The following is a 24,629-nucleotide window of genomic DNA, read 5'->3' on the forward strand; positions in this document are numbered from 1 at the left end:
TAGGAAGAGCTGCTGTTCTTTCTACCTTGGAGAGGCAGGATGGGTGTAGTCACTGCTTTGTACGCTGCCGCCCCTCCTGCCAAACAGGGAGCCCCTCTGAACTGGTGAGAAGGGGGTTTGATGGACGGGAGGAGACGGTGTTATGCTGCTGCTACTGCTGATCTTGCCGCGGCTGCTGCAGAGTCACGTGAGAGTCCCCTTTAAGTTTCCATAGAGAGGCCTCTTCGGTGTCACATGATGGACATGATATAATGAAACAACGTTGTAGCGAGGAAAGCATTTAGGGGAGCCCAGGGCTACATACAGAGTGACTGGGAAGTGGGCAGAGAGAAAAGGAAACTACGGGGTATTCTTCAGCATACAGGAGCCCAGCTCCATCCAGCAGTGAGAGCGGACTTGGAAAAGAGAGGAGGGGGCCCTCTGTTCCCCTCCCACCCCTCTCGGGCCAGGAGGAAGAAGAACTTTTAATCAGCACAGCTGGGATTGCACCTGTCTCTAGAGTCCCCACCATCCAAAGAAAGAGGAAATTATATGAAAGAACAGATCTGGAAACTACCTGTTGTTTTTTTTTATTTTATTTTTCTTCCACTTTGCTGGGGCGGGGGGTCGCGGTGCGGGGAAGGCGAGAAAGCTTAGCCAGCACATGGATCATCTTAAGGTAAGTTATTTATAGTCCTTAAAAGCGCCTCAAGAGAGATTTGTTTTGGGAGATGTAGTGTGTGTATGCGGGGGGATTTCGTCCTAAATTTTGCATCCGGACGTTTAAATGAGGAAGGGTGTCATTTCACTGTGGCATAGTTTTAATGTGAGTTTTGGTTCGGGGTGGGATTGTTTCGCATGTTAGTCTCCTTTTAACTTCTTTTCTCTGTGTCTCCGTACCCTGAGGGCCAGGGTCGGGAGCCATGGGGGCAGGCGTTTGGGTAAGGGGGGGGTGGGATTTCCAGCTTGAAATGGGAATTTAAAAATAAAGGCGATTGCGCCATGTTTGTGTTGCTAAGAGGAGGGGTGTGTGTGTGTGTGGCATGGCTGCATGCCACATGGCTTCTCTGGAGCGGCCGGGTTGTGCGTGTGTTTTTCCCCCTCAGTGTCCGCATTCCAGCTAATGTTGCGCAGATAAAATTCGAACTTGAGGTAAACAGAAGAGGAAAGGAGGGGGCGGGGTGGGGGGGGGAGGCTGTTTCCATCCTGGCATCCCACCTCTCCGGTTCGCAGATAACATCCACAGCGGTCACACAATCCCCCTTCCCACCTCCTTTGCCGCCAGCCAAAAAAAAAAAAAAATTTAAGAGGAGCGGGACTGTAAAGCATAACAAATCCCCCCTCCCTCTGCAGCTGGGGGAGGGCGGAGCGCCTTTTTATCTCCAAAACGTCACATTCCAAATCCATAACAACACAGCCCCCCACCCACGCACACACCTTGGCCACCAGCGTAAAGGGAAGGTGCCATTCCCCTTCGCAGGCTCGCAGCAGAGCGGTGCCCACTTGCTTGCCCCAGGAAAACATTACGCAGAGTAGGTTGGAGCAGAAATGGATCCCCAGTGAGTGCCCCACCTCATCCAGCCTTGTTACTCTCAGGCACCCAGCGGGCTCAGAGCCTCCCCAAAATCAGGGTGGAGTGGGTGGCTTTTCCTAAATAGGGGGGCATGTTTCCCCCCTTAGTAAAGGTACAAGGAATAGATTATTACAGTGCTAAGCATCCGGTTGTTGGTCGGTGCTGGAGTTCCCTGTGCGTGTGAGCGCAACGGGTAAGTGTGGCTAGCTGGGTATGTGGCAGGTGCTGAGGCTTGGCATGTGGTTATTGACAGGGACAATTATGCTGTGATGGAGGTTCGTGGGGATTTGGAAAGTAACTGTTGGGTAGGTGTGTGTTAGACGAGAGGGGGCATTCGAAATGGGGGGCAATGACCGCTCCGAGGTGGAACAAGGCTGTGTGTTTGGGAAGGGTTTTTTTTGTTTGTTTGTTTTTTGCTGTTTGTGTTGGTCTGGAAAGCAGCTGAACAGCATCCCCTTAACAAACACACTTGGGTATCTTCATATGGGTAGAGATAATCTTGCTTAGTTTTAGGGGAGGGAGGTGTGTGTGTGTCTGCCTTTGATTTCGAGGGAGGTGTGCTGGTAGTCTGGGAGAGGTTATCTTTTGAAGTGGTGTGGAGTAGCAAAATGTGGATGTGTCTGTTGGCTGAAGGAGGAGGGGGATGCTGTGATTTGCAAGTTGTAGGTTTATGACACAGGCAGTTTAGCTGGCAATAAGTATACTTGGCACTAATGTGATGCCCTTCCCATGCCCAGAGCCCTGTAAATGCAGCCACTAATTAATTGACGCAGGGATCTTTCTGTGTGTGCCACATAGCCACTGTAGGGGCAGGCAGTTGCCTGCAGTGGTACAGATGGCGGGTAGGGACATGGATGGGTACATGGCAAGATGGGGAATGAAGAGGCGAAAGCACTCCTCTGGGGAGAGAGGTATGTGGCGCAGAAGGCCCCATATCAGGTATAAGGGTGTATTACGCCTTAAGGAGCATGCAGGGGAGTGGAGTTGATTGAGGAATTACAAAGCAATTTATTCTCCTGGGGAGGGGTAAAAGGGTGTTGTGGGGCAGGGTACTGAAGAGTAGGTATGAGGAGGTAATACACATCCTGAGGAGGAAGGGTCAGGAATACTGAGTGGATTATATTTTGAGAGCTATGGGAGTGTGTGTGGGAGGGGCTAATAGACGTGTGCAGGAGGGTTGTACACATGATTGGTTCTGGTGGGGAGCTGAGTATGGGGGGCTTATGTGATGAGGGAATGGGGAAACAAGAGTGGGTCTGAGGAAGGTATATGGGATTTGTGTGTGTGATTTGGGAATGGTAAAATGGACACAGGGCCGTGGGGAGGGGCCAAAGGACTGTAGTGGAGGGGTCAAGGACAAAACATGTTGAGAAGCAGAGGTGCTGGAACAATGTGTGTAGTGCTGGTGCTGAGAGCCATTGAACCAAACTGTAAACCCTTTATATGATGGGAACCACTTCAAGCCAGGGGGTGCGGCAGCAACCGTAGTTCCTGCACCTGTGCTGAGAAGCAGCTTTTCTGGGTGCATAGAGGCGGCACAGAGCTCTGTAGGGGAGGGGTGTATGTCCTGCTGCAGTGAGGGTTTCTGGGTGGTGTCATACAGGGCTGTATTGGGGGCAAGTGGCACATGCACAGGTTGGTGTGTGTGTATGGGAAACACAGAGCTATGTTGAGATGAAGGAGCAGGGGGCACAGGGCTATGTTGTGGGTGAGGATGCCTATGGGGAACACTACACTGTTGGGAGGTGAAAGGGTCTGTATTTGTGGGACGAAGTTGTGTCAGGGTGAGGGAGTCTGTATTTGGGGGCACAGAGCTGTGCTGGGGGTAAGGTGAGTCTGTGTGTGGGGCACAGGGTTGTGAAGGGGGTGGGGCTGTGTAGGGGTGGTCACAGGGCTGTGTTTGCGCAAAGGGATGGGTGTATGGGTGGGGACAGGGTTGTGTTGTGTCAGAGGGGTGGGTGGTCACAGAGCTGTGTGGGGGTGTATGGATGGGGATGGAGTTGTGTTGGATCAGAGGGGTGGTGGGGTTGTGAAGGGTTGGGCTGTGTAGGGGTGGGGATAGGGCTGTGTTGGGGTAAAGGGGTGGGTGTATGGGTGGGGATGGGGCTGTGTTGGGGTGAATGGGGGGGTGGTCGCTGGGCTGTGTTAGGGCAAAGGGGTGGGTGTATGGGTGGGGCTGGGCTGTGTTGGGGTGAATGGGGGGGTGGTCGCTGGGCTGTGTTAGGGCAAAGGGGTGGGTGTATGGGTGGGGCTGGGCTGTGTTGGGGTGAATGGGGGTGGGTGGTTGCAGGGCTGGGTTAGGGCAAAGGGATGGATGTATGGGTGGGGCTGGGCTGTGTTGGGGTGATTGGGGGTGGGTGGTCACAGGGCTGTGTAGGGGTGCAGGGGAGGGACCAGGGCTGTGCAGGGGCGGGTGTATGGGTGGGGACGGGCTGTTGGGGTGAATGGGGGTGGGTGGTCACAGGGCTGTGTTAGGGCAAAGAGGTGGGTGTGTGGGTGGGGCTGGGCTGGGGTGGGTGGTCGCAGGGGAGGGACCAGGGCTGTGTAGTATGGATGGGGACAGGGCTGGGGCGGGGCTACGTTAAGGTCCGGGGGGACATGGCCGTATTGGGGGCGGCGTGGAGCGAGCGCGACCCCTACCTCGCGGCAGTGGCCCCCACGCGAGCTCTCAGGGGCGCCGTTGCCTCCTTGCAGCACCAGCCGCTGGCTATGGAGGCCACGCCCACTGCGCGCCCGACCAATCCCCCGGCCCGCGCCGCTTCTCGAGCCGCAGCCGCCCCTGCCAATGAGCGAGTTGCTGCCGTGTCTCCGCCCTCCCCCCTGTTTGTTATGGTCCGGGCCACGTGCCGCCGGCTCAGCTTGTCACGCGGCAGGGCCTCGCGCCGCCCCCACCGCCGTCCTACCTCTTCTGGCCGGAAGGAAGGCGACACGGTGGGGGATGGGCGCGAAAACCGGACAGATCTACGAGGGGAGCGAGTCCCGCCCGCGGGTCCCGGCCCGCTGCCCCGTCGGACCCCGCGAGGGGAGCGAGTCCCGCCCGCGGGTCCCGGCGCCCTGCCCCGTCGGACTGCGCGATGGGGGCGAATCCCGGCCGCGGGTCCCGGCGCCCTGCCCCGTCGGACTGCGTGGGGGGACCATTCCTGCCGATGGGCTCCACGACCCTGCTCCTTCAGACCCCTCGAGGGGGGCCAATTCCTACCTGCTGCTCCCAGGACGCCACCATGGTCACACCCAACAAGGGGACCTGTTCCCTCTGCAGTGTCAAGAGCCCTAACCATCAGTCCCATGAGGGGACCAATTTCTGCCTGCGGGTCCCACAGTCCTGCCCTGTCGGACCTTGCAAGGGGACTGCTTCCTCCCTGTGCATTCCAGGGTCCTGCCCCATCAGACCCCATTTCCTGCCTGTGTGTCTCAGGGTCCTGCCCTGGTCAGCCCCCCACAAGAGGATTGATGCTGGCCCGCAGATAAAAAATTAAAAAGGCGCCTAGCCCTGGCATGGAACCCACTTAAATGTGGGGCCCGATTCCTGGGAATTGGGCAAATCGGCCTAAAGCCAGCCCTGTATACCAGTACCCTGTCCCATTGTATTGCACAAGGAGACAAATTCCTACCCATGCGTCCCAGGGCCCTGCGCTGTCAGACTCCATGAGACAACCAGTTCTTTTTCCTGTGGCCTGGGGCCCTGCTCCCATCAGACCAGACAAAGGGACCAGTTCCTGCTTGTGGCTTTCCAGGGCTCTGCCCTGTTAGACCCCATGAGGGGACGAATTCCTGCCTCTCAGTGCAAGGGTCCTGCCCTGTCGATCCCATGAAGGGACCAGTTCCTGTTGTTTGTTCCCAGAGCCCTGCCATGTCAACCCTGAAGGGACAAATTTCTGTCTCCATGTAACTGAGCACTACCTGTTAGGCACTGGACCCTGGATAGGTTTTATCTACAGGTATCTTGGCATCACCCCATCTAGGTACCAAATCAGGCCTGTGGGTATAACTTTTTATGGAAGTCTCTTTTGTTTGTGTCTTAATAAGGTTGTATGAGGAAAGGCCTTGGGGGTTGGCACGGCTATTTAGCTATGGCTGCACAGCTTTCACCACAAATAGTAACAGGATATTTTTTCTAGACTAGCAGGCTACTGAATATTGCAGGGAGAGAAGCAGGGTAGGAGAAGTATAACTGTAAGAGTATCTTGCAACGTATTTTGTTGTTGTAAAACTTTTCAAAAAGACATAATCATCTAGTAAAATCATCTAGTCAAATTGTATCCCCAAATGCTTGTAAAGAACTAAATTACAGCAAACAGGTAAGTACAGGGAATGGAGAAGAGAAATGGTCTTATGATAGATGAAGAGATAGAGAAATGCTGTTGCAGAGTTGCTGAGGAGACAATCCTTGCTCTAACGTTGGTAGGGTTGTAATGTCAAACAAAGGGTATAAGAAGGTGTAGCATGATTAGGTTAATGATATGTGCTGGGTTTAATACATGAGACCTGATCCTACACGGGATGGGGACAAGATCAGGGATAGTGCATAGCCATTTGCTTGATTGAGCCGTAATCCTCCTCTCACTTATACCATTGTAAACTGGATATTATTCCCTTCAATCAGTGGAGTTGCCCAGATGTAAGAGGGAAATTTGGCTCAGCATTTTAATAACAGGAGTGTAATTTTGAACTATACTGAAATGAATGAGAGGCCAAGAGTTGATTTGAAGATTGGGGTGGCAGGTGCATTTTGCATATGATGTGGAGAGCAAGGACCTTGGAGAGTGTAGATGTCCGCTGTTGGGGGTCACCCCTCTCTGGGGCGGCTGGGAGCCAGGCTGCCTCACTACACGAGTCTGGTGAGTGGGTGGGTTAGCCTGGTGGTGCAGGAAACTGTCAGGAGCTCAGGCCCTCTGGGGAGGGCTGGGCAAACAGTTCCGTATTAAACCCAGGCCCTAGGGCAGGGTGGGGCAACAAACAACAGTTCCGGGCTCAGACCTTCAGGCAGGGGCTGAGCAAATAGTTCAGTATTCAAGCCAAGGCCCTAGGGCAGGGCAGGGTAGCAAACAGTTCCAGGCTTAGACCCTCAGGCAGGGGCTGAGCAAACAGTTTACTCAGGCTCTTGGTCCCAGGCTCTTGGTCCTGAGCATCAGGGCGAGGGGGAGACTGCCACCCGTGAGTGGGGTGGCGGGGGGGGGGGGGGGGGGGGACGGACGACACAGGCCTGCCCATTCCTCTACTTCCCAGCCCGGGGCCCTAACAGCAGCAGGCTGCAGCAGGTGTCAGTGGGGATCCTGGCCGCAACACACTGACATTGGCTCTGGGTGTGCTGCAGCCAGAATAGGGTCAGCTGCCCCCGGGCTTACTTCCGACTTCCCCATCACCAGTACTTGCGTCTCAGCGGCGTCTTCCACAGCGTCTAGCACGACGGGCTCCTCGGGATACTGAGCGAGGGGTAAACTGGGTAGTTCCTCTGGGTCTCTTTGTACCGGTCGGCTTAGTGGCTCTTCCGGCGTCTGGTCGGCGTCCAGCCTCCGCAGGTATGGCCAGTCCTCGGGTCAATCACAGGTGGCAGGAGTCTCCCCAGCAGGAACTAGGGCATCAGTGTCTGGCCTCTCTGGTGACCAGGCAGCTTCTGAGCCCTGGGGTTGGTCTTTTATACTTCCTGCCCTGCAGCTTGACCTCTGGGGGGGAGGGAGGGGGAGTGGCGCAGGCTCCAGCAACTTCGCCCACTTTGGCATCTGTAGGGGCTCGTCCCTCTCTGGGGTGGCTGGGAGCCAGGCCACCTCACTACAGGGAGACTATAGATACTTTCATAGCACAAATAATATTATGCACAGTAATACCTTTACTCACCTAGGTAATCTCATTGATTTTCTTAGTATAGGTACAGCTACACGTACTCTTAGGATTTTGGTAGAGAAGCAAAAAAAATCCACTTGAAACTATTTACTCAATAAAGATATCTCTATTTGATATAGATTTGAACATAGTGAAAGGAACATAGTCATGCAGCACACAACTGACACTGATATTTGTGATGTCCATGGATCGGTAGCTTGGATAAACAATGGTGGACACACCAGGAAATTGCATTCTCCTTTATTCCTGCTGGTGAGATGCTATTAATGTAAAAATGTGTTCCCATCTCCCATTGCTCTTTAATATTACTGAGCTTATTTATCTTCTCAGTGAGACAGTTAGAAGGAAAAATATTTCATTTTGTAACTTAGTTCACCTTCAAAAAGAGATTACTTCTTACCTCCAATTCGTAGCAAGGCTCCCTGTGTACCGTACTCTGTTTTATGGAGCTGTTGTGATGATGAATACAATGTGTATTAAAAAGGGTTATGAAAAACAGCTATTGTGCCTGACTTTTCTTTTCTTTCTATTTAAGTAATGCCTGTTCATATCTCACATAAGATATGCCCAAAATTTCACTTTAGGAACTCATGACTTGACAAATTTCACTGGTAAATAAATAAAAAAAATTCACTCAGTGTAGAAGAGTTCAAAAAAGTGTCTGATAAGGAAACAGCTAAACAACGGTTGGTTGTTGGTTTTGCAATGGGAAGTAATGAAACCTATTTTTTTTTCACTTTAATAAAAAGGGAAATTGTGAACTTATTTCATAAACATTACTGTACCATACTACTAATAACCTATTAGATGATTAAAACTGAAAGAATGTAAGAACTTCCTGTTCATGCTTCACTGTTCCATTACTTATTTACTTTACTGCATTTCTCTCAACTTTGACAATGAAATTCCGTGAAGTCCGGCCTTCAGTTCAACTATGTTTGGGTTGCAGGGTTGCCAACTTCAGTGATATTATTATGGTCTTGAGGTGTTTTTTCTCCTTAAAGCTCCAGCTGTTGGAATCATGTGACTATTAGAATCTGAGATTTCATTAAAAAAAAATATAAACCTCATGGTTGCATACAAAAACCTTTGAAAATGTGAACCCTTAAAAGCTCTAAAACCAGAAGGCAAATAAAAAGACTCCTTCCCCATATTATTTCTTTCAAGCCAGTATCATTATTTTTTGAGCCTGACTCATGATTTTTCGAATGACGGGTTGGCAATACTGAGGTTGCTAGTGTGCCCATTGGAATTAAAAAAAAAAAAAAAAAGCCTTGGAAAATATCTTTTGGCCTTGGATTTTGTAAAGACTCTTTAAAAAACAAAAACCCAACAACATTTCAGCTTGTAAAGAGGGCATTTTTGTCCAGTGGCTAGAACAAGGGACTGAGTATTGAGATTACTGGGTTCTATTTCCAAGTTTTGTCATTGATCTGGTCAGTAACTTAACCTCTATCCATTTCCTGGTTTAGGACTTGATACTTACCTTATAGTGGTGTTATGAGGCTGAATTCATTAATGTTTGCAAACTGCTTTGAGTTCTTGGATGAAAATCATTATGTGGCCCTGGGTTCTTGCAGGTGGTGCAGGGGTACACCTGTGCAGACCTTATGAAAAGGGTGTAGTGACCAGGAACGGCAAACCGCAGCCACTGGGAGCTGCAGGCGGCCATGCCTGTGGACAGCCAATATAAACAAACTATCTCTCGGCCCGCCAGCGGATTACCCTGACAGGCCATGTGCGTCTCACGAGCTGCAAGTTGCCCACCACTGGATTAGAGGCTTCCTCCTCCCCAACCAATTTAAACAGCTGACAGACAACTTGAAAGTGAGAGGATGTAACACACTACAGTGAAATGAGTCTTTGTGAAATTATTTGTTTATTATCAAGAAAAAAGTTTGCTTCCAGTTTCTCCTGTGCTTTTAAAAGCAAACAAATTAACCTGTGTTTTCCAGAGGCTGTTTGCTACATTATTGTAGAGTTTTCAGTTGATGCTTTTAGGCCCTTATTTTGACTGTTGTTTTTTTTTTTTTCTACTGATGTAGGCATCTTTCATTGTCTGCTGAGCATGCTCTGTGGTTGTTCGGTGATCACTTTGCCCCTTCCACTGGTTTTAATTTCATGGTTGCGCTCCACCTTCCTGGAGCAATTATGATCCCTGTGAATTTTAATAGCATGCAAGAATATCCAACTGAACACCATCTTTGGGCAGTGATTTGTTTGTAAGTATTTTTCTCCGTCTCCTCCACTGCTATTCTCTATAAAATGAAGCCATTTCTGTCCTGGAGACCTATTTTTTGACCATTGTGTAATTGTCGTTCTAGTTAAATGGTTAACTTTCAATTGCTATTTGTATGTGTTTTGAAACCCATTCTGGATTGGGTTTGTCGCTGTGTAATAAACAAATTTCATTTATTTTCTGTGTAATGCTTTAATAGTATGAGCTGTGATTTATATTTGGGGATAGAGGGATCAGATGAGATGCTGGGCTTTAAATTGCATGCCATATCTTTTAAACTGTTTCTGATTTGGGAGAGGAGAATAAAAAAAAACATTAGTTCTGTAGTGCCTTCCATACAAGAATTTCTAAATGCTTGACTGACGTTAACCAGCCATCCCCGAGTAGTACTTCAGTTTTTTAGGTAGGGGGGAAAGTGAGTCATAGAAAAGTTAAATCTTTTGAAAGACAAAGTTTGTGACAGAGTCCTGGTCCTGTGTCCTAACCAGGAGGCCATCCTTGAGTTAAATATGTTTAACTTGCTTGTGGAGAGTAACATTCTAACTTGTTAACCTCAATGTATGCTTTTTCTTGATTAGACATGTGTAAGAAGGATCACTTGTGTAGAAGTGCAGGACTAAGAAAAGCACAAATAGAGTGCAAATATTTAAGTTATGTACAAAAAATGTTAAATTTAGCCTGCACCAAGGGAGATTCAGGTTAGATATTAAGAAAAGTTTTCTAACTATAAAGATAGTAAGTAGCACGGAATAATTCTTCCGCACTATGTGCTGATTAGGCCTCAGCTCGAGTATTGTGTCCAGTTCTGGGTGCCACGTTTCAGGAAGGATGTGGACAAATTGGAGACAGTCCAGAGAAGAGCAACAAAAATGATTAAAGGTCTAGAAAACATGACCTATGAGGGAAGATTGAAAAAACTGGGTTTGTTTAGTCTGGAGAAGAGACGACTGAGAGGGAACATGACGACAGTTTTCAAGTACATTAAAGGTTGTTCTTAACCTCTGAGGCTGGGACAAGAAGCAATGGGCTTAAATTTCAGCAAGGGTGGTTTACGTTGGACATTAGGAAGACTTCCTAACTGTCAGGGTGGTTAAACACTGGAATAAATTGCTAAGGGAGGTTGTGGAATCTCCATCATTGGAGATTTTTAAGAGCAGATTGGACAAACACCTGTTGGGGATGGTCTCGATAATACTTAGTCCTGCCTTGAGTGCAGGGGTCTGGACTGGATGGTCTTCTGAGGTCCCTTCCAGTTCTATGATTCTGTGATTCTATAGTTAAGTACTGGAATAGCTTACTTAAGGAGGTTGTGGTATCCCTATCACTGGAGTGTTTTAAAAACAGGTTCGATAAACATGTCTGGGATGGTGAAGGTGTACTTAATCCTGCCTCAGTGCAGGGGGATGGACAGATGACATCTTGAGGTACCTTTTAGCTCTGTGTTTCTAGAATTCGATGATTGTATTTTAGGGAAGAACTTTAATGGCATTTTGCATTGTATAAGGTAATCCTTTGGTTTTTAAAGAATCTTTAAATATTGTGTCATACTGATGTGTGTTTTGTGCATGCCATTGCCCTCTCTGGATGATATCAGAAGTACTGAACTGTTGTAGGCCTATACAGCCAGAGCTAATAGAGATTATTGTTTGGCCTCAACACTTCAAAAAGGAGAATGTTTGTTTTGTTTTTCTATACTCTTGCAGTGGAAATAAACACTCACGAAAACATTTCTATTAAATTGTAAGACCCTGTTTTTATATTTTTAAAACCATCTAAATGTTAGGTCTAAAATTCACTGAATTCTGCAACTTTAACTTACACCAATGTGCTGTTTTTTTTCCCCCTCTCCCTCCTTCTCCCCTCCACATGCTTTTATGTCTCTTTCTCTGCTTTTTACCTCGCACATTTTTCTTGATCACTTTCCCCTCGTCTCCCACTGCACATGCTGCCCAACTGGCTGTTTTTCTTCTTCCTAACAACCTTCTTCTCCCACGTGTGGTTCTCGGTCCAAAGCTCAAGTCCCAAGGGCAGTTCCTGTTTCTTTTCCTCCTCCCAAGAACAGCAGTGGCCTCTAAGGGAAAAAACTAAACTGATTCCTCCTTGTTTACAATTGTTTTTACAAGCACATGGGCTCATCTGTGCAGTGAAGACCTTGGATGCCTGTAGAAACAGATGGAAACAAGGAGGAGCCAGCATCATGTGACAGGCCACCTCTCCATGGGTCATAGTCTAGGAACTACACTATTGTCTTGTAGTTAAAACTTAAAACTTTAAAAAAAACTGTAGGCAAATGTCTCAGGTTTAATCTTTTAAATTATTTGGTTTCTGCCTGTTCACAGTAGTGCAAAGACACATGAAATGAGGAGGGGGTAAAATGCGGGCAATGTTAGCTGTGCCAAGGCATTAGGAAGGCTGCAGATCTTTAAACTGGGGTGTTGGTATAGTGTGCAAAGGGTGGTTGTGGGATCTGCCTTACCATATGTATATGATTTTACTATAACTGAATGAGTACATGGTTTTGAGATCCCATGATAAGCTGTAGCGTAGTTGGCTTCTGTAAAGATACTGTAGATTTTGTTTTATAGGGTACAGAGATGTCTGCTTTGTCATTCTCATAAACCCAAACTTTGCACCCATGTGCATATATAGCTGTTGTGGAAGTTAATGGGAGCTATGTATATATATCTGAGGGCAAAGTTTAGCCTGTGATATTTTAATGGATACCTCTCTTTTTCCCAATCCTTCTTGTCATTGTCTACCCTAGGGCCATGTACAGGTCAACTAAGCCCTCCTAAACCATTGGGGAAGAGGGCCAGTGAGGATGAATATATTGAAGGAAATCGGTATTCACAGATAGTATTAACTGAAATGTTAGTTACTAAAAAGGAATGTGGATTTGGTAATTACTGGGTGTTGTTCAAGGATAGTAATCATCTTGTGCTCAACTACAAGATGGAATAATAATAATAAAAATGCTTATAAAGAGATTTGACACATTGACACAGGCCTATAATGGGAGAGAGTCTCTCTTAGAGCAGTGGTTCTCAAAGCCTGTCTGCCGCTTGTTCAGGGAAAGTCCCTGTCGGGCCGGGCAGGTTTGTTTACTTGCCACGTCCGCAGGTTCGGTCGATGGTGGCTACTACTGGCTCTGGTTCGCCTCTCCAGGTCAATGGGGGCTGCAGGAAGGGCGGCCAGCACATTCCTCGGCCTGCACCGTTTCCTGCAGCCCCCACTGGCCTGGAGTGGTGAACCGGGGCCAGTGGGAGCCATGATCGGCCGAACCTTTGGACGTGGCAGGTAAAGAAACTGTCCCGTCCCAGCCTGGCAGGGGCTTTCCCTGAACAAGTGGCAGACCAGCTTTGAGAACCACTGTCTTTAGAGTACTCTTTCTGTTATGTTACTTTTGAGAAGGATTAGAGAAGAGGATATCCTAGTACTAACAGCACTAGCTAAACATTTTAAATGCAAGGTTATTCCAGTGATGTATTCTGTTACATATGTCTAGTTATGTTTATAACTATCTTCTGTGATTTTTCTTTTTGTAAAATGGCCAGTAAAATATCCTCTTATCCAAGATAACTTGATTTACATTTTAGATACTCTTGGCTGATATTTGTGGTTAGTCTTCTGTTAGTTTCTTATGGTGTTAGAAGCCATCAAGCTGTTTTATTTACATCTGACAGGAAATAGACTTTAAAGAACAGGCTTGTTATATGCAAAGGAACTATAATGGCAGTAGAGATATAGACTATAGTATTTAGACTGTTTTCTATCTCTAGTACTTTAGAAAAATTTAAGAGCTAGATTCTAATGAGCATCAGGCCTGAGACTTTCAAATGCAGCTTAAGTGAAATCAATGTCATAGCTAACTTTCTAATGTATTTAACATTATATATAAACTGTCTTCTCTTTGTGGACAGCAAGATTTATTATTTCCCATAAAGTTAAATATCATCCCTGGCTTCATTTCATTTAGTGTTTACATCTGGTCATTAAATGTTCATGATGACCTTAGCCAGAGTTGATAACTGCTTGCTGTCCTTTTTAACAATTTGGGCAGAACTAGGTGTTATATTCCAGCTAATTACAATAATTACCTCTTTATTCAATATATCTCTTTAAGCATCCCATAATTTAAAAAAAAAAAATGTTCCTTCCTGTGATGTGGTCCTCATCAGTGTGTGTAATAATGTGTTTTCTCTTCTGTCAGGCAGGTGATGCCTGTGGGGATGAATAATTTGTGGGACTAGCCCTTCCTCTTCCTGCTAGTCCTTCCTTCCTTATTAACAGTAGCTAGCACTTATTCTCTGACGTACTCTTTTGTTTCTATGATCTCAAGGAACTACTGAAATCTAAATAGAGCAAAAGAAACCAGAAACAAACAAGAAGTCTACCAGGAAGGGTAAGAAGTGCCTGCCCTGTTCTTCTACCCCACTTCTATTTTCAGTTGTGGAGCCTTCAAGCAGTTGTCCAGAATTCTTTCCTCCAGCCCCTGCAGCTTTGTGTGGCACAGCCACAGCCAGGCTTAGAGTAAACAGACTGGGAAAAGGTGTCCGACTGTGGGTATGTTTCCCGTTCTAGATGGTGCTCACTTCTACCAGGGGTTCAAGAGCATGAGGAATGAGGTTGGAGACTCCCCTGAAATGGGGACACAAATCTTATCCTCTTAGGATTTTCTGAGGAGGTCTCTCCTGAGGAATGGGTTCACCCTTAGCAGCCTCTCTGTGGAGCAGAAGATGAGGCAGTCTTGTGTATGTTTTTGACCAAATTCTGCCAGTGGACGCCTTCATTGTCAGAATGATTGATGGAAGATTATCATCTCCAGTTTCCTCCTTGCCCAAGCATCTCTGCTGAATGTGTACCTCATCAATTCCTCTGCATACATTCTTGGGATGGTGACATTTCCTCTAAGCTTTGTCTTTTATCCTTTTCATTCAACAGCCCTTGCTGTTCAGGTATGTGCTGGACTCAGTTTTGATGAACACTTCAGTGAAAATACCTCTCTTCCTACTCCAGCACCACAGTCAAATATATTTATCAGACTTCCATCTTTTGGTGAAGATCTGGCTGCATTTCTTTGTATGGCAATCCCCAATCAAGCATGTTCTTAAAAAAAGTGGGCAGATTTCCTTTTGTAAACCACAGTGCAAATCCAAGCCCAATTTGGCAACCGAAGTCCAGTAGGAGCCAGTTCTGGATTTCCCTTTTTTTGTCACAGGAGCAACGTTTCTTCTGGGTCCAGGATTAAGTTTGTGATTTGTGAAGACTAGATCATTGAATTTCTCAACCCTCTCTCCCAATTTCCTGAAGAAGAGATACACGCTGCATATCTTGCAGTGTGGTCATATGGTGTCTACCATTTCCCCAGTTCCACTCTGACTCAACTTCTACCTCTTTACCAACTAAATGTGACTAGCCGTTAACACTTATAGATCCAGAAATCTATTTATATTTTTGTTATTCCAAGGATAACTAAACATGCTAGCAATTGAATAACATTTTCTAATGTTCTTTATTTCATTTAGTCAACTCTGGTGTAGTTAACGAGTCATTTGAATTATTTAAATAAAATTAATGAAAGTTTTGTTGAATTACATCTGATAGTTACATAGAATGCTTAGACTCTTCAGTTCCTCTCCTTCCCCACTTCTGCTTGATTTTGGCTCTTCTTCATCAAGGCTTTGTGTTGTTGGCCCTCCACCTGCCCTCTAATCAGAGGCATGCGCAGCACATTTCATTAGGGTGTGCAGCCAGGGAATTTTATTTTTTATTTTTTTTAAAGGTGAACATTTATTGAATACTCAATCATAAAGGACATTATTTTTATTCATCAAACAAACTAAAGCAACGAAAACTTAACTAAACTTTTTTTTTTAAATTAACAACTAAACTTTACTTAAAAAATGAGACACAAAATACCAAATTTTTGTAGTAGTGATAAGCAGGCATATACAAAAATAGTCAATTTTCATGATCTTTATCTTTAACCAGATAATGAGCTAACCCAAATTGACCAAAATAGATTAAGGTTTCTCCATCTTCTTGTCCTAGAGAATGATATATTGGTCACAAGGTGTTATGGACTTAAATTCCTCAATCACATCATTGTAACTAACTAACAAAGCCAATTCTCGTTCAGTGTACAAAGTCATGAGTGAGTCAAGGCGCTGTTGGGACATTGTACTTCTTAGTTTGTTTTTTACATGTGCTAGTTTCAAAAAGGCTCTTTCACATGAACAGCTTGTAACAGGTAAGACTGCAAAGCATTGAATAGATTTGTAAAAGGCATGGAACATGGAAGACCGATCCGATTCCTTTAGCCAATCAAGCCACTCTCTGCTGGTGTTCATAGTGCTACCTTTAGGAACAGATCCGTCATAACCCCAAAGCACTCTAACTTCAGCTTCCAGCTCATCCAAGGACACTTTAAATTTGTTGGTAATGATTCTCATATCATCCCTGCCAATGTCTAAGCTCAGCAGTTTTCCCATTGCAGTCACAATTTTACAAGTCTTCTGTTCAAACCGCTGGTCAATGCTGGTAATCACTGAGTCTAGGAGTGGGTAAAATGAAGTTATTCTCTCCTGCTCCTCTTTTGTATCAAAGAGGATACTGGGACTCAAATGCATCATCAATACAAGTGGACTTTTTTCTCTTCTTAACTGGGGTAATCGATATATCGTTCTCTACATACATTTTCACACTGTCATTGAAAATAGATTGACAATATTCTGGGCCACTTCTCATCGCAGCCAAAGAGTTACGCAAGCTTTTTACCCTGTCATTACAGTAAGTAAGTTGAGATCTGGAGCTTGAAGAGCCTTTCTCACTTTTACCGCCATCTGGAGAATAGGATGCATCACGTGAAGGGCAAGGATGAACTTGAATGAATTTAGTTCATTGATAAGGCCCCTGGCTTTTATTTTAGCCTCAGCAAGGCAAGTTGTTTCAATAATCTCTTGTAAAGCTTGTAAAATGATGGAGTAGTTTTGTGTTTACAGCAGCCACTGCTTCTGCTCTGCATGCTCATCTTGTGTTTGACAGTAACTTCAAAGTCTTCAACTGGGATCCTACTCCTAGTGAAATCTTCTCCATTACTGCATGTTGCACAGGACTCACCTCCATGAAGGCATAAAGAGTCTGAATAACACCAAAAAAATCAAAGACAGTTCTGTTTTGTTTACTTGAAGTGCATGCAACTAGTAGGACGAGGTTCAAACAATGTGCATAGCAGTGTACATAGAGTATTTTACTGTTTCTTTCTTTACATTTCATTTGAACTCCTGCAGTACATCCAGACATAGTCCATGCGCCATCAAAACAGACAGACATCACTGATGACCAGTCAATTTTAAGAATGCCAAGGATTTTCATTTAACTGGTCAGAAATAGACTGAGCATCAACTGTTAATAGTCTCTGAACAGACACAAAATGTTCAACTGGACTAGGTTTTTCATTGTCAAAATACCGCACTACAATGGACATCTGACTGTGAACACCATGAACAGCAGTGTCATCGGCAATTATTGAGACCATTTTTCCATTTAATGAAGGCACAATCTTTTGTTGCACAATGTTGTGCAAGGCCACAATTAAATCATTTTGGATGTGATTACTCTGACAGATAGAGGAGATTGTTGCACATGCTTTTCCATTACAGGACCATATTTTTGGAGCATATTGACAAGATTTAGAAATAAACCTTTCTCAAAACTGTCAGGTTTTTCATTGTGACCCCTGAATGGTCTCCCACCTTTCGCCAAACACAGAACAATGTCAATCAGTCGCTCCATTACATTTCGGTTATGGCACCATTCTTCTTCTTCTTTAGATAGATAAGCCTGCTTGCCCTCCATCCAACAGTTTCCCTTCATTAAAACTTGACCATGAAGAACAGCTCAACACATGAGATTTTGACAGTTGGTGGTTTTTAAAACATTTGTTAGCCCTATGCCAGTTTCTGAATTCCCTATCAATAAATGCTGGATCAGTGTGACCTTTGTTTGCTGCGTCATTAGAGGAGGAGAAACAGCAGTAAAAGCAAAATGCTGCGGCCTTTAATGGGGTATATTCTAACCACCTATACTTTTCATACCAATTGGACTGAAAACTTTTGTTTATTCCCTATTTTACTTCTAGGAAACCTGCTTAATCTTGGCTGATAAGGACCTCTAGACAATCGATACCGGCATTCTAATCTATTTTTTGGAATATCACAGACTGGGTCATCAGGTGGAATCTTTGATGGATTTGAATAGGAACTAAACTAACCTGAACTAAGAGACAAAGTCTGTTTCTGTTGGTCATTACTCAGTTTATTGCACGCACTGGAATTGGTGGTGGCATTATCTTCATGTAAGTTCTTAACCAAGGAGTCCGAGGTATTTGCACTACTATCAGCACATTTGTTATAATTCAGTTTGTCTGCTCCTTTTCTTATCTTAACAATGAACCGATTCATATTTTAAAATTAAAAGGAGGTATCATACGATTGAATTAAAATGTAAAGCCACGGGCTTGTTATGCTATTTCAGTAGAGTACACATGACAAAGATTACAAACACTGTAGACACTGTGCTGGGCATGCCTTACGCAGCTGCTTATATAGGTCAAAGAATTTTCTAGAATAGTAGTCAGAGGGGAGGACCAATGGTAATGCGGTGCCACAGTTGTGGCAAGTGAATGTGGGCTTTCCATATTTTTCTACAACATATATATTATGTAATTTGGCGCTTATTGAATAATACAACAATCCATACTTTTAAAACTAAAAGAGCGTATCATACAATTAAATTAAACCACTGTCACTTTTTTTGGGAGACATTAGGGTGTGCCTGGGCACACCCAGCACACTCGGTATGCACGCCTGTGCCTCTAATCGTTAATCATGAGAAGCGTAATCACTTGTCCTTTAATCATTAATCATGAAAAGCATAGTCAGCATTTGCTAGCTGGCCCCTATGTTCCAGATGTCTGGAGTTACTTTTTAGAGTGCACCTCCTTCCCACCTTTGGAAGGAGGAAGTGCTGATACTGCTTAGTTTCTTCCTCCCTACAGAGAGCGCTGTGGGCAACAGAAGCTTCAGCAGTTGCTTCAGGGAAGAGGGATGCTGACAACTTCAGTAGGAAGGGCTATGAATTCTCTGGCATAGGAAAGGGTTGGGTTGAGCATTCATGGGATACTGACTAGGAAAGGACAATGAGTGTTGGTTGCACGTGTGTGACAGAATATGACTGGTGTGCATGGGTAGGAGGAAGCAAGAAAATGAAGTTTATAGGCAGGCTTTTATGAAAGAGGAGGTGATGGAAATTTAGCAAAAAGAGGGAGAAAATGGGGGACTCGAAGGAACGAGAGGGACACTCAAAGCAAGGGAGTAACTGAAATTAACTTTTATTGAAGTTCAGTGCCAGTGAAAATAAAATAAAAATGAAGTTTAGATTTTCATACAAATGATAGGATTTGAACAATCCACAAACTGTCTCTGTAATGCTCTGTTTATTACCAGTACATGTGTGTAATATGTAAGATGATCGTACAGCTGTTAATTTAAGAGGTGTTACGATTTGACATTTGTAGGTATTGCCCATCTGTGTGTTGTTGTGGCTGGGAGGGATAAGAGGATGGGTGTCACACACAGGGATCTCTCCTCATTGTTGTCCTTCTGGTGGATGAAGAGGGCATTTTCTGATCCCATGGGGGGCCATGCTGGGTGGCGAGATTGCAACTGGCACGTATGCTGGCCTGCTTTTCAAGCCATTCTGTTTGTTCCTCTGAACACATCCCTCAAACCACCTGCTTGGCCATGATATCTGCCCTCCACAGTCCACTTGCCCAGTGGGCCTTTCTTACATCCGCCCTAGTTGTGGAGATTGTTTGGGTGGCCGGGGTAGACACGATTTGCTCTGGAGACTGTCAAATCACAGTGTGAATTGATGGGGCAAGTTGATAGTAGGGCGAAGTGAAGTTCTCCCTGCAGCCCTACCACAGAAACAAAATACCGAGATGGAATCTCAAACATATCTCTCCTGTATGGTGGTTTATTGTGCTACCATTAGATTAACAAATTGGCCCAGGATAATGTTAGCTTTTTAAAGAGCTTATCTTCAAATGTTTTTAAATCTGTTCTTGTGTTTTACCATAAACTAATATGGTCCAGCAATCTTCTGGCTCATATACTGGAAATATGTTTTGTTTTTTTTCTTTTTAAATGAGTCATCCCCATGCATTTGTAAGTGCAGTGATATTCTATTAAAGGATTTTTCTTACCCTATTAAATTGTCATCATTTGGTGCATTTAAAGTAGATTTACTGCTAAAGAACTAAAAGAGCCTAGGTAACAAACAAGAGGAATTGGAATTGCTCATTTATGAGCATAAATTCGATCTCGCTGGAATTTCTGAAATGGGGGATGATCTAATGTGTGCCATGTGACTTTTATATCATTCTAGTATTTTAATCAAAATATCAGGCAGCACCATGTTAAACACTTGGAGAGGGTTCAGAGAAGAGCCATGAGAATGGAAAAAATAACTAGAAAAAAAAACATGCCTTATAGTGATAGATTCAAGGAGCTCAGTCTATTTAGCTTAACAAAGAGAAGGCTAAGGGATGATGTGAATAAAGTCTGTAAGTGCTGACATGGGGAACAAATATTTAATAATTGGCTCTTCATTCTAGCAGAGAAAGGTATAACACAATCCAGTTGTTGGAAGTTGATGCTAGACAAATTCAGACTGGAAATAAGTGTACATTTTTAATGATGAGAGTAATTAACTATTGGAACAACTTACCATTTGCTGTCGTTAACAATTTTTAAATCAGGATTTGCTGTTTTTCTAGAACTACTGCTATAGGAATTATTTCATGGACGTTCTGTTACCTGCCTTTGTTATACAGGAGGTCAGACTAGATGATCATAATTTTCCCTTCTGGCCTTAGAATCTGTGAATCTACGAAAGTATAAAATCACTCCAAAGTGTCCATTTCCAAATACATCTTTTTAAACTGTGTGCCCTTTAAATTATTGGGCCTGTTCCTTCTCTTAAACATCAGTGTAAGTCAAGACTTCATTGGAGTTACTCTGGACTTACAGTGGTGAAAATGATGAGAGAATTGGGTCCACTCTATATGTGTGTATTAAAGCTAATTTTTCAAGTAAAAGTTTTTTTGCTTGTATGTATCTGTTCTTTGTTGTCATTTGAGGAGCTCTAATTCATTGGATACGGAAAACACTTAGCCCTACTCAGTGCACTCATAGGTGGACTAATGAACAGACTAAAAATGGCAGCTTGTGTTATTGTATTATTACATTAATTTTCATATAGTAATGAAAGTAAACACTTAAAGAATCTCTGAAGAGGCATTTCTGACTGGTGCATATTTGATCATTCATGGCGTGTGACAGCTGGACAGAAAATTTATATTGGGATGTTAGTGATCACTTCATAGTCCCAGTTCTTTAATAGCCCCATTTTCCTGTTTTTATAGAGCTTGTTTGCTTTTAAATTGGAAAATCAAAACATCTGTATTTGTTTAGGAGACCACGTAACACTTTGGAGTATGGTTCCAGTGCTTTTGCAGTGAGGCAAGGGATCATGTCAGGCTGTGAGAGTCTGCACTAGGTGTGCAGTAGAGATCTGATGTCACATTATCCCCTTACTACTCCTCCATCCTGTAACCATTCTGTCCCAGCAGGGATAGCTAGAGCCACTGTTAGCTTCAGATGTCTATTACTGGTAGTGTTTCTAACATTATTGTAGAACCACTGCTAGTCTGTAATAATAGCAGTGGGGATTTTTTTAGGGGGAAAGGAAAAGAAGTGGTAAGGGATGGGCAGATTAGAAAGGCTGGGAATTGAGGTTATGGCAAGATAGAATAGGAGAGGAGAAATGTTTATAAATAAGAAAACAGATGACAGACACCAAGAGGAATTCTGTCCCACCAGAAATAGCATCCCTTGTCAGAAATGCATAGGAAACGCTTCCTCAGAGAGAGGCTGTTTTGGTATGGGGAAGTAGTATGACTGATCAGGAACTTGATCTAAAACACAAATTATCATGACCCCAATATTTTGGTCATGTGGGGGACTCTGATAAAGTATTCAAATGAATCTGGGGGAAATACACCCAAATACGATATTGTCATTGGACTTTTTTTAAATCTTGGTAAGATGTAACATTAGAAAGTCCATGCACCAAAAAGAGCTATCTTATTCTCTTCTGTAGAAACCTGTGCACACTTTCTGTGCCAGTAATGTTTGATGGTTGGTTTAGATGCTGGGAATCAGGAACGTGTATGGAAAGTGTGTTTCACAATAGACTTTAGAGTTCAGAGATACAAACATTAAAAGGTTATGTTTCTGCTACCGAGAAGTTAATGTTTTGGCTTCAACACTTTGAATGAGACAAGTGCAGCTTTGATGTGTTGCTAAAAATCTATAAATCCTATGTGCAGTGTTGTTTACTCCTGGAGGAATTCTGCACAATGCAGAATTTTGCAGAAATTAATGTTGTGTGTGCAGAATTTCCTTTCCTCCACAGAAATGGATTGCAGTGCTGCTAGTTGCCACTAGGGGCCACTGGACTCAGCAGAGCCAGGCATGCAGATGGAAGACACTGCTGGGGAGCTAGAGGGTTCCTGGCAGCTGCAGTTCCCAGTATGCCTGGAGAGAAGGAGAGGGTGGCATGCAGGAAACTTTGTGCAAGCCTGGAGCCAAGCATCAGGTTGTTGAAACTGATGTGATTATATAGTGTTATTTTGACAAAATCTGCAGAATTTTGCAGAATTTTAATTTTTTTTTGGCACAGAATGCCCCCAGGAGTTGTTGTAGCCATGTTGGTTCCAGGATATTGGAGAGACAGCGTTGGTGAGATAACAGTAACAGAAGTTGGTCCAATAAAAGATGATACCTCACCCACTATGTCTCTCTAGAAATCCTGTAGCTTTTATCCAAACTTGGGTTTTGGTAGGTATTGAATTAGGTAACACAGGGTTAATTTAGTTAACTTCTGACTATTAAAACAAAGTGATAGTAGGAAATATAGCTAAATGCAGGTTTTCTTACAGCTTGCAATTGTGTGATATTTATAAAGTACTGTGAGGTCATTGGGTTCCGGTATGAGCCGTTTCCTGAAAACCTCATTTTACGTGGTAAATCTAAAAGTGTATTTCTTAGAAAAATTCAGCTGTGTTTTGTTTTCTCCTCTCTTGCTGTTAGCTGTCCATTTTGTTTTGCGTCTGTTGCAGTGTTTATATACTATTATAGAATAAGGACACTTCAATAATGCAAGGACACACAGTAGTGCACTCAAGCCATGTTTGCAGAACAAGCACTGCATAGAAATTTACTTCATATATGTCAATGGATTAAATTATCCAATGTCACATGGATACTATTCAAGCATACTGTGTCAGGCACACAGAAGCAATATTGCCAATACCAACCATTCAAAAATCATGAGTCAGACCTCCCCCCCCCCAAACAATGAGATTGGCATAAATATTTTGAGATTTTTAAAAATAATTTGTTTTTGGTTTTTTGTTGGTTTTTTTTTCCTTCTGGTTTCTGACTCTGTAGGGGACACTGCGGTTACTTTTTCTGATAACCATGAGGGCCAAAAACATACTTTTTTAAATAGAAAACTGAAATTCTCATGCAGTCACCTGATTCCAGTAGCTGAAGCTTTAAGAGAACTACCAAATATCACAAGGCTTGTGATTAAAATCACAATTTTGGCAATACTGAGAAGACGTGGATACCCTTAAATATAAAAAAGGAAGCAGGAAGGCAACCCGCCCCACCCTCCAAAAATCCCAAACAAAAAAACCCTGTATGGTTACATGGCAATGTGAAAAAACAATTTTTTTTTGAGCTAAATAAGTATCCTTCAGAAGATGGAACCAATAGAAAGAAACGTAAATGCTGGCAAGTAAAATGTATGGTGGAAATTAGAGGGCTAAAGAGTATTTGAGGAGAAAACAGAGTTCAAAGGGAACTTAAAAATGAAATGTCTGGTTAGCAACAAAATGTATTAAGTCTTGGAGACCTGAAGAATAGCAGATATTGTTCCTATATTTTTTTATATAGGCAGTAAAGCGGGGTGTGCTTGGGATCATCAAGCCTGACTTCATTATCAGGTTAATGGTTTGAAACCATAATGAAGACTAATTATAAAACATCTAGACAAGCATAACATGGTAGGGGTAAAGCAGCATAGTGTTTATAAGGGAAAGTTGTTCCATTCTAATCTGGTAGAATTCTTGGATCACATAAGCAAAATGGCTGATGGAAAGGTGACTGTGAATATTGAGAACCATGTGTGATATTTGGAGGTGTGATTAGGCAAATCTGAAGTTAATGGGTATTTTGTTACTCATCCAGTAGCACTCAGGCATACATCTGATGACTGTAGAAGACTGATGATGATTTGCTAGATCTTCCAGAAAGAATACCAGTTGAGAAAATATTTTTAGTACAGATAGTTCTCTAGTTCAATAGCCGTTCTTACAGTGATGTGTATTTATTAATTTCTAGCAACTCACCATGATGATTTATTATTGTTACAAAATCGTTTTTGGCTTCTCCATGATGATGTCATGGCAGTAATAGCTACCTCGCTTCAAAATGAAAAAAAAAATGCTGGCAATATTCCTTTAAATTTCCATGATTAGATTATACAACCAGTTTTTCATTTTTGTCTCTAGCTTGTTCATCTTATCGCTTATCTGGCCTTTCTTAATTCAAACCACGTTTGCCACACAGGAGTAAACATAGATTTGTAGCACTGTAGTTCCCACCTTCTCTGTGTGTGTGGTTTATATGGTCGTTGCATGAAAAATGTAGATTCTAAACCTCTTTCAGGTTCACCCTTCCCTTTGTATTTGCCTCTTTCACCTCTCTCTCGACCTGTTGTTCTTCTGAGATTCAAGCCTGGGACTGTAGTGCAGTAGAAGCCGATCTCCAAATCAGAGCGCTCCATATGTGGCTTTTGTTGTGT

General features: G+C 43.8%; 1 long non-coding RNA gene across 4 annotated transcripts in view; it reads left to right on the forward strand.

Annotated features, from left to right (window-relative positions):
• The first annotated feature begins 229 nt into the window (after nucleotides 1-229).
• LOC116823524 (uncharacterized) overlaps nucleotides 230-24,629 on the forward strand; it is a 228,785-nt gene continuing 204,385 nt past the window's right edge. For 2 of the 4 annotated variants that reach the window (XR_012655500.1, XR_004373434.2), the window contains exon 1: nucleotides 230-658. This is a non-coding gene — a long non-coding RNA (uncharacterized LOC116823524). Of the gene's footprint in view, nucleotides 1,746-24,629 lie in introns of all 4 variants that reach the window. The other 2 variants (XR_012655502.1, XR_012655501.1) reach the window with 2 other exon arrangements.

The sequence above is a fragment of the Chelonoidis abingdonii genome, chromosome 1, assembly GCF_003597395.2.
Source record: "Chelonoidis abingdonii isolate Lonesome George chromosome 1, CheloAbing_2.0, whole genome shotgun sequence".
Lineage (NCBI taxonomy): Eukaryota > Metazoa > Chordata > Testudines > Testudinidae > Chelonoidis > Chelonoidis abingdonii.